General features: G+C 40.1%; 1 pseudogene; it reads left to right on the plus strand.

Moving 5' to 3' along the window:
* The first annotated feature begins 445 nt into the window (after positions 1-445).
* Positions 446-5,201, plus strand: LOC147455959 (uncharacterized; annotated as a pseudogene).
* The last annotated feature ends 3,701 nt before the right edge of the window (positions 5,202-8,902 follow it).

Raw genomic sequence — 8,902 nt, forward strand, 5'->3', positions numbered from 1 at the left:
TGAAACATTAGTGTTTCTCAATGGTCATTTTAAGTGAAACTGAATGTGATTTGGTGATCCTCTCATCATAATCTCGACTACAAGAACAAGCAGACCTAAGCACGATAGGAAAGAGGGTTTGTGACTTTGCTGTCACAAACGCTCTTAGTTTTTTGTCACCCTTAGAAAGAGTTTTGGTGATTCTCCACAAATGCTTTTTCACAAAGTGTTTGTGACTCTCATCACAAACTCTCAAAGCCATAGGTTCTACACCTTCGCAGCTAGACCGCACAATTTTTGATATTTCTGGTGAACCCGACGCAAACAAGCTGGGGTGGGAGCGATAATGACTACAATAGGAGAAGATGTTTTGGATCAAATTGAAGCAACTATGGCGTATGGAGTGGTCAATGATTCAATACACAAACGGAAAATTATGCATATGCTTCAACAAGTTTTGAGTCGTATGCACGAGCAGGTAGCAAGGCTTGAAGAGGAGCGGACTGAGGAAGTAATGAATAGATCTATGCAGCTTGTGTATGACGATAAGAATTTGTTTGAAGGATATGATGTGATTGGGTATCTCACATGTTATGTACAGGAGATGGAAGTACAAAATGTTCCAAAAGGTAGTACTAGATTTTAGTAGTCGTGTGCAAGAGATTCATACACATCATGGAGAGAGTTGGAAAGACTTTCAAGCGGCTCTCAAATGTGAGTATTGAGGCGGTCCGGGGTGGGTAACAAGAAGAGCGGCCTCTAAACACCCTTCGAGGCTCCCGTGCTGCTCAATTGGGGCTGGGGCAAGCACAATCAGAGACAACAACAACCCACAGCCAGAAACTAAACAAGAAAAGGGGCACCACCTGGTTGTAGATGCGAACTAGGACGCACGTGATATCTCCTTGTACTCAAACGCACAAAGAGAAGGGAATGCAAGATAGCCACACACACGAAACACAAACATTCACCACGCCAGAGAGAGGTAAAGAGCACAAATCAACTTGAGCAACTCAGTCTTAGCCTTAAAGACTAGATGCACACAAAGCTTGATGAGAAATAGAGAGACAACACAAAACTTGACCTTGTTGCCAATACACAAATTGTCTTAGGGTCACGGGAGCCCTCTCAACGAGCACCCTCTTACTATTGACCTTTTAGGCAAACAATTCAACAAGCCCTCAAACCACCAAGTATGAAATGGCACAACAAACTTCAAGGACAATATACCTTCAACCACCTGATGAGCCAACTTATCAAGTCAATTTGGAGAGAAGAGTCGTAGTTGCAGCATACAATTGCACCCAAAACTATGAATCTTATTTATGGACAAGAGTAGGCTACAAGTGTGATTGCAGAGTATAGTATCACTCCACTCCTCTAGATGGCATAACTAACTTCAAGCTTCTCCATGCACCTATGTGTAGTGATGGAATAGAGCACTCACAATGCACACACTCTACACAACTAGGCTTGAAGAGTGGTGTGTTATGTGTTGAAAATGGTGTGGTGTAGTGTGATCATGTGATAATTTACAAGGGAGAGAAGGGCTCTATTTATAGGATTTAGAAGCCGCGATTAGGATTAGGCCTAATCAAGTTTATTTGAAGGAATAAAAGATTATGCATATTTTTATTTTTTTTAATGAGGGTGGGTCTCTCTTGTCCTTTGAGTCACATGGATGTGGGCTCAAGGGAAGAGAATTATTGAGGATGACAGGAGAGAGGATTGAGTGAATAATTTGGGAGTGCCTACTCTAGTAGAGGGTGCATTGTACAATAAGGTTAGTGGTTAGTAGTTAGTAATTATCACTAAAAAATATTTACAAAATCATTCACCAAATGGTGAGATATATGATGAAAAAATTTAGAGAAGGGATAAGCTTGTAAAGCAAGGTTGAAGCTTGGAGAAGTTGACATTCACCTCTTTACAGCACCGGTAGAACAAGCGGTCAACATGGCGAAGTAACGCGTGTCGATGAAGCTATGTTATCTTCAAACCTTGAAAAATTCATGATAAAGCCTTCATTTGCAGAGGTTAACCTTGGATTTTGACTGATTTTTTGAAGTTCTTTACAAAGTTGAAGAGAGTATGGTAATATGGACATATATGTAGAGAGAAAGGGGGACACATAGGGTGTAGAAATGGAGGATAAAGGCTATGGAGGTGTGAGAGATGTGGCAATGGTGAAGAGGGTGAATAAGGACATGGGAGTTGCAGGTTTGGGAGTGGGAAGGAGAGGGAGCAGTGTGTGTGAAAGAGGAAAATGATAAAGTGGAAGAGGGAGTGTGGCTGCATAGCATGGGCAAACTGGGGTCCACCAATAAAATCATATCTCACAGCTCGTAGCTCAAAAAAATATGAAAAAAGTTGAGGTGAAAGTTCAGCTCACGAGCTACAACTTTTGTTTGAATCACCTTTTCAAATTCGGGGAGCATGTGATCTTTAAAAATTCAGCAAAACTGACTGTTTTTTCCACTGCACGAGGTCCTTGTGAGGTCCTTGTTTGGATGATTCTTTTGAATACCTCCAAGAGTGAGCTCCCCATGGTGCATGTATGCATGCCACATACGCTTGACCTTATTTGGTAGGTCTATAATTGTAGATATTTTTGAGATCATGATATAAGTGAATAGTACAACTAAGAAAATCAAATATTGAGGGGTCTAAAAAAATATGTACATGTCAAATATAAATAATATAGGTGGAAAAAATATAAAGGGGTCAAAGTAAATCTCTCTCATTATAAGTCTACCATAAAAAGATGAATATTTTTGGTGTTCTAATTTATGAGAGTAAAAGAGAATAGATGTAGGAAGGAAAAATCACAATAGTGAAAAAATATACACATAAATAAAACTAGTTTTTTTTTGGATTTTTGTTGGGATGGAGCTACACCAAAAATAAGAGAAGCTTGCATGAAATTATTTTTATATGGAATAAAGAGTATGAAAAATGGTAAGAAAGAATATGGTAATGGTGAGTCAATGTACATAGCATAAATAACACACCATAGGTAGAAATATTTAAATAAATACCAAAATAATTATGAAAATTCCTTTTATTTAGGCCCTATATACAATGAAATATTTACACACAAATGGGCCATAATATACTTTTTTATTATTATTATTTTTTATTATTTGGCTCAACTAGCCCAGTGACTAGCTAATTAAGGGTTTTTAAGAAGATATGGGAAAAATCCCCTAACTCACAAACACCTATATACAGTGAAATGGTAAGGATAGCCACAGTGTTTGGATGATTTTGGTAAGGTGGGTTAACTCACTATGGCAATTACGGAGAGCCGAAAAACGGCTATCAGTATATAGATCACTGTTTCGAGGAAGAATTTGAGTTTTAGTCAAAGGAACTTGTTTGTACAAACCTTTTGGTAATAAGTGAAGCTTCCATGTCAAAATCTAGAGAATATGATCGTATTGCTCCAATTTTGCAAGATGTACCAAGCTGTGTGAGTCAAAAATGCATTTTGGTAACAATTGACGCTGAAATAGGTGAGTGTCTAATGCAAGACAATGAGCAAGTGCAATCAGTAGATAAGGGCATACTCGATGTCATATACGAGGAGCCATATAAAGTACACATGGTCAAAGAGAAGAAGGATATGTATGAGTACAAGAGTGGGAAAGTTTTTGAGGAGTATCGAAAGCAATCGAAAGTTGTGTGGAAAACTGAGGAGCTAAACCAAGATGTATTGCAAGTCGAGGTTCAGGAGGATATGAATGATAATTTTTATGCAGCAGAATGTGTTGATGAGGTTGAGGCTGGTATGCAGTCTATAGTTTTTTTGGGCAATGATGAAAGCAAGTTAGGAGATCCTAGGTTGTTGCATATGCCCTTTGATGTAGGAGGAATCAATGTGGGTTATAAGATAATGAAGACTCTTCTAATGCCGTTGTGGAGTGCAAATGAAAATTAAAATGAATGCCCCTATAGCCTTGCACCGATCACACCATTGGAAAGAACAACAGTTGCACCGTCAAATTCACCTTTGTTAAATACCTGTAAATCTTGGAGAAGAACTGCTCTAGCATATACCACACTTGGAATTAGGATAATTAAAGAACATGGGTGTGTAGATTGGCTCGCATAGATGTCCACAGAGCATCCATATGCTTGATTCCGATAAGGAATGAGCAATTTACAAGCATTCGAAGTTTGGGGGTTTTGGAAAATCTCCAAAAAGGAGATCTCTGGAAAGTATCTGCAGGTGTGCATAGAAATACAGCTATTAAAAGGGGAATTTTTGGTTCTTATCCCAAGGTATTTTTCTCTCTCTTCTTAGCCGACATGGTTCTCTCCTTGGGCACCTTTTAATTGGTTCAATTTTGGCCTTTTTTGGGTCATGAGTTGTCGGCCACTTTTTGACCAAGGCAAGTGGGGAAAGAGGATGTTCGGTGGACCAAAAAGGTGGCCAAGCGCCAGGGCAGCTGGTGTGGATTGAAAAATGGCGCCCCCTCTCTCCCCCAAAGTCCACAAGTCCTCACAAGCAAGGCCAAGAAGCTCCATTAGCTCCTTTGATACACCCTAAGGGGGTACCCACTCCCCCTCTTATACCCTCCAATTTCCACTTTCTGCCCCCCATGTGGGATTACTCCATTGCCACTTGGCACCATCCTCCCACCTCCCCAACTTCTCAAAAATTTCCAGCTTCTCCCAAAGCATTAGGGGACTTCTCGGACAATTTTCCCCGAGGCATACCATGCTGCTCCGGTCACCGAATGACGCACCGTAACACACGGCTCGAAGCCCATCACCTCGGCTATCTCCAGAAATATAAAAATTGAGTATTTCTTATGTTAGAACCCCAAGTTGGTCTAGTTGCCCTTCTTGTATGCACCCGCAATCACCTTCTAAGTTAAGACCGCCCGCTTCGGATCCTCATAATTTATGACGTACAAGTCCGATTCACAAGCTGTTAAGAACGGCTGAAAACCCTTATTAAAAACCATATTTTGGAGTCTCGAAAAACCCAAAACATCAGCATTAAATCTTGAAAAAATAACCCTTTGTACATGAATTTTTACAAGGTCACTTTCAAAACTTGCAGGACTATGTACACATATATACATGAGGCTAGTGGGCAAGCTTTTTAGCATGTATTAGTGACTTTATCTTCATCCAAAAAATTCCTGACACCGATTGATATGGGAGGAATTCATTGCAAGGATAAGATCCCTGAAGGATACAACGGTCATTAATTATTTGGCGGGTTTCAGGGATGTTGAAAGCTTTTTCATGGTATGCTGAGTATGGGAATGGTAAAGAGTCACTTTATTGCTATAAACACACTCAGCATGATCTAGGTGCTCTTGACTATATCACACTTGTTTGTAGCCTCAATCCATGTGGCCTAATAGGAGCCATAGATCAGGGTAGAGTTGAGATTGAAAGAAAGGGTCTTCCGATGGGTAAGCAGGTTGTTGGTAATTCTTTGTTTAATGTCTATGCAAAATGCAACATGCTCCTCATACTAGGAGAGATCTTTGATGCTCTTTCAATTCAAGATTTAATTTTGCGAGATAAAATGATTGCAATATATTCTAAGCAAGGTCTTGCTGAGGAAACCTTGAATTTCTTCCACCAACAAATGCAAGCGAATGAGGAACCTCAAGATGTTGGAACATATGTATGTGCATTAAAAGCCTAAGTTAGCTTAGAAGCTATTCACGAGGCTAAGAGAACCACCATGAAGTGACTCTAGATGGATGACAATCCTTTTGTGGCATTAGTAACTTTTCATGCTACTTGTAAGTAGCTTGTAGAGGCTCAGGCTGATAAGTTGTTATTTCCAAATCTGGTAGCATGGAATTCAATCACAATTGGGGTATATTGATCATTGAAATAGTGAGTAAGCATTTTCATATTTGAAGAAAATGGGATCAACAAGGACACCTCCAGAAGCAACGGCCTTCAGCTGCAATTGAAAAAGTCTTTGGAAATTTAAGGTGGGTGATCGAACAAGGCCGAGAAACACACACTCTTACATACAAAGTGTGTTGACAAAGATATTTGTTGCCAATATTATCATGGACATGTATGCCACATGTGGCTCACTCTGCGGAAGATGGAAACGATCTTCAAGGACTACTTCATTGAGATGCGATAGAGGGGTCTGTTCCGTAATGCAGTAACTTTTCCTTGCATTTAAAATCGTGTGATAACATGGTAATTTGGCTGTTAGAAATACCATGCCTCATATGTACATCAGCTTGACAAAGAAGATGATGATGTTATTGATAAGCTTCTAGTGTGAGGTGCTATATTATTGATTTTTGAATACCAATTATGCAGAAAAATATTTACTTTGAAGTGCACAAGAATGTTTGACAAGGCTTTATTATTTTTTCTTCGGATAGAGGAGGGTGCACTTCATGTGCACTACCTTGTGCAATCCAATGCAAGGCAAAGCATAGGAAGACAGCTCCTAGATTTGGCACATCAATTGTTTGCATATCGAATGTGTTTTTGGCATTTTTGGAGTTGACAGGTTCAGATTTGAAGATTTATGTTGGTCTATTCCTCATGTAGGTTGTGTTGATGTTGGGTTGGGAACAATTCAAGGCATATTGTGAATTGAGTTGAGGTACAATAATACATGCCATATCAGTTCAGATGCATTAAACAAGGGCTACTTGCAAGAGCTCAGTAAATCGTTGACCTTTGAGCTTGGGACACTATTGTTGTTGGAGCTTGTTTGTGTGATAAGGAGGCAGTTGAAGTTGTCTACGGGGAAGGACCAGAGAGGGTGAAAGAGCTTATTGCTATGGGAGAAAAATTTGATCAAGGAGAAGACACATGAGGGTGTCCACTCACCTCATCAAATTTCTCATGCTGCAGATATGACGGGTAAAGAGATTAACAGGGCTTTGTTGACCTCTACACTAAAAATTACCTTGTTTAATGAGCATCACTTTTCCATAGACTTCTAAGTACTCCAGGCGGGTATGACTGTCACATGTCATGGTGTGGGTGCATGGGACCCTGTATCTTGGAATGTAATGATTCACCCATATGTCGAACATGGAGAGAGAAAATCTTTAGTGTACTGTTTTGCAAAAATGCAATCCGAAGGCATTTCTCCATTTGAGAAAAGGTCTTTCACTTTTCTTGGTCAACTCCGTTGCAAGTCAAGCCTTGGAAGAATGATTTCCTACTCAAACTATCCATAAGTGATCCTCCATCTGATGGTGAAGCTCCTTCATTTGTGATGGGGGGTTATGCCAGCAAAAATGCTAATCCAGCAAGATAAGAAAATGAACAATAGTCTTGCACTACATGCAACTGCAAGGCCTAGCCTAGCTGAGGATTGTGCAACACTGGATGATTGCATGATCGGTATCATTGAAGAGGAAAATGCTCTCAAGATATGCATTTAGATATCACAAATCGTCTCTAGGTCACTATGCAAAAAACACTTTTTAAGTTATTTCTATGGATCATGCTTAGAGGGACTTATACCTTCAAAGAACGCTAATGTGGGTGTATGTATAGAGAATCAAAACCATATCCCTAGAACTAGCTCTACTGGTTTCCAAATGATTTCTTCCTTTGTTATTTTGGAGTAAAAGTGGCGATGAATGAGTTTGGCACATGCCGGAGGATGTGCAGGTTCAGAGGGGGTGGATGTCGTGCTATGGCACGTACATAACATAAATTAAGGTTAGAAAACCATTCGAGCATATTTTGATGTGAAAGTCTACTTGCTAGAGCGTACATAGTCTTCTATGTCTTCCAAAGAGATTGACATGTAAATACATCACCTTTGGAGTTATAGACAAGGATGCACATGACTATGGATTTTGACTCTGTTTGGGATTCTTTACATCAAAAATGACTTTTTTTGGGTCATAAATGAGCTGAAATTGTCTTAGTTTTGGTCCAAAGTGGAAGAATGGCCCAAAAATTGACACATAAGCTGAAAATGCCATGGCTAAGAGAGAGAGGTCTGCTTTTTACACAAAGAATCATCAATTTTTCTCTACTGTGTAATGGCTTCCATGGTTGCTCAATCTATGTGTAAGGCAGTCCCGCCTCTTCGAAATATTGTATCTGAGCTAGTGAGGGGGTGAATTAGGGTTTTCCCTTTTCAAAATGGTGTGTGGGATTCACTTTCAAAGCTCTTAAATATCTGCAAAAGTAGATTTTTTTTTTCATGAAGGTGGAAGCTCGAGCATTCCTTTCAATTGTTTGACGTTACAACAATGAAATTGTGGGCGAGGCTACATGATACCATGAAAGAGGTTTGGGTTTTGATTGAGAATTGTGCTTGTATGAGCATCGAGGTTTCATGGCTGAAACATTAGTGCTTTTCAATGGTCTTTTTAAGTGAATTTAATGTGATTTGGTGATCCTCTCATCATAATATTGACTACAAGAACAAGCAGACTCCAAGCACGATAGGAAAGAGGGTTTGTGACTTTGCTGTCACGAATGCTCTTAGTTTTATTGTCACCATTAGAAAGATGGTTGGTGATTCTCCACAAATGCTTTTTCACAAAGTGTTTGTGACTCTCATCAAGAACTCTCACAGCCAGAGGTCCTACACCTTCCCAGCTAGACCGCACACTTTCCAACAGCGTAGGGGGCAGATCTATCACTGATAGATCTGTCCCTTATGTGTCATGGCGTACAGGGGAATTTTTTAGCCCCATCAATGAACAGATCTGAACCCTACGCGTTGTGGTGCACATGGGATTTTTTTTCCCTGTTCGGACTCGACTGGGCATCGTTGTGCTCATTGGTAGTCCGGTTGACCCCATCCGCCGCCCCTATTGCCCGATTTTGCAAAAAAATCATCGAGATGTGCCCCTCGGCGGACGGGTCATTGCATGCTTAAGGTTGTGTGCATGTCGACATCGTTGGAGGAGTGTGTCGTGGTGGTCATCTTAAATCTAACATA

Source organism: Adiantum capillus-veneris, chromosome 6 (genome assembly GCF_014529385.1).
Source record: "Adiantum capillus-veneris isolate H3 chromosome 6, ASM1452938v2, whole genome shotgun sequence".
NCBI lineage: Eukaryota > Viridiplantae > Streptophyta > Polypodiopsida > Polypodiales > Pteridaceae > Adiantum > Adiantum capillus-veneris.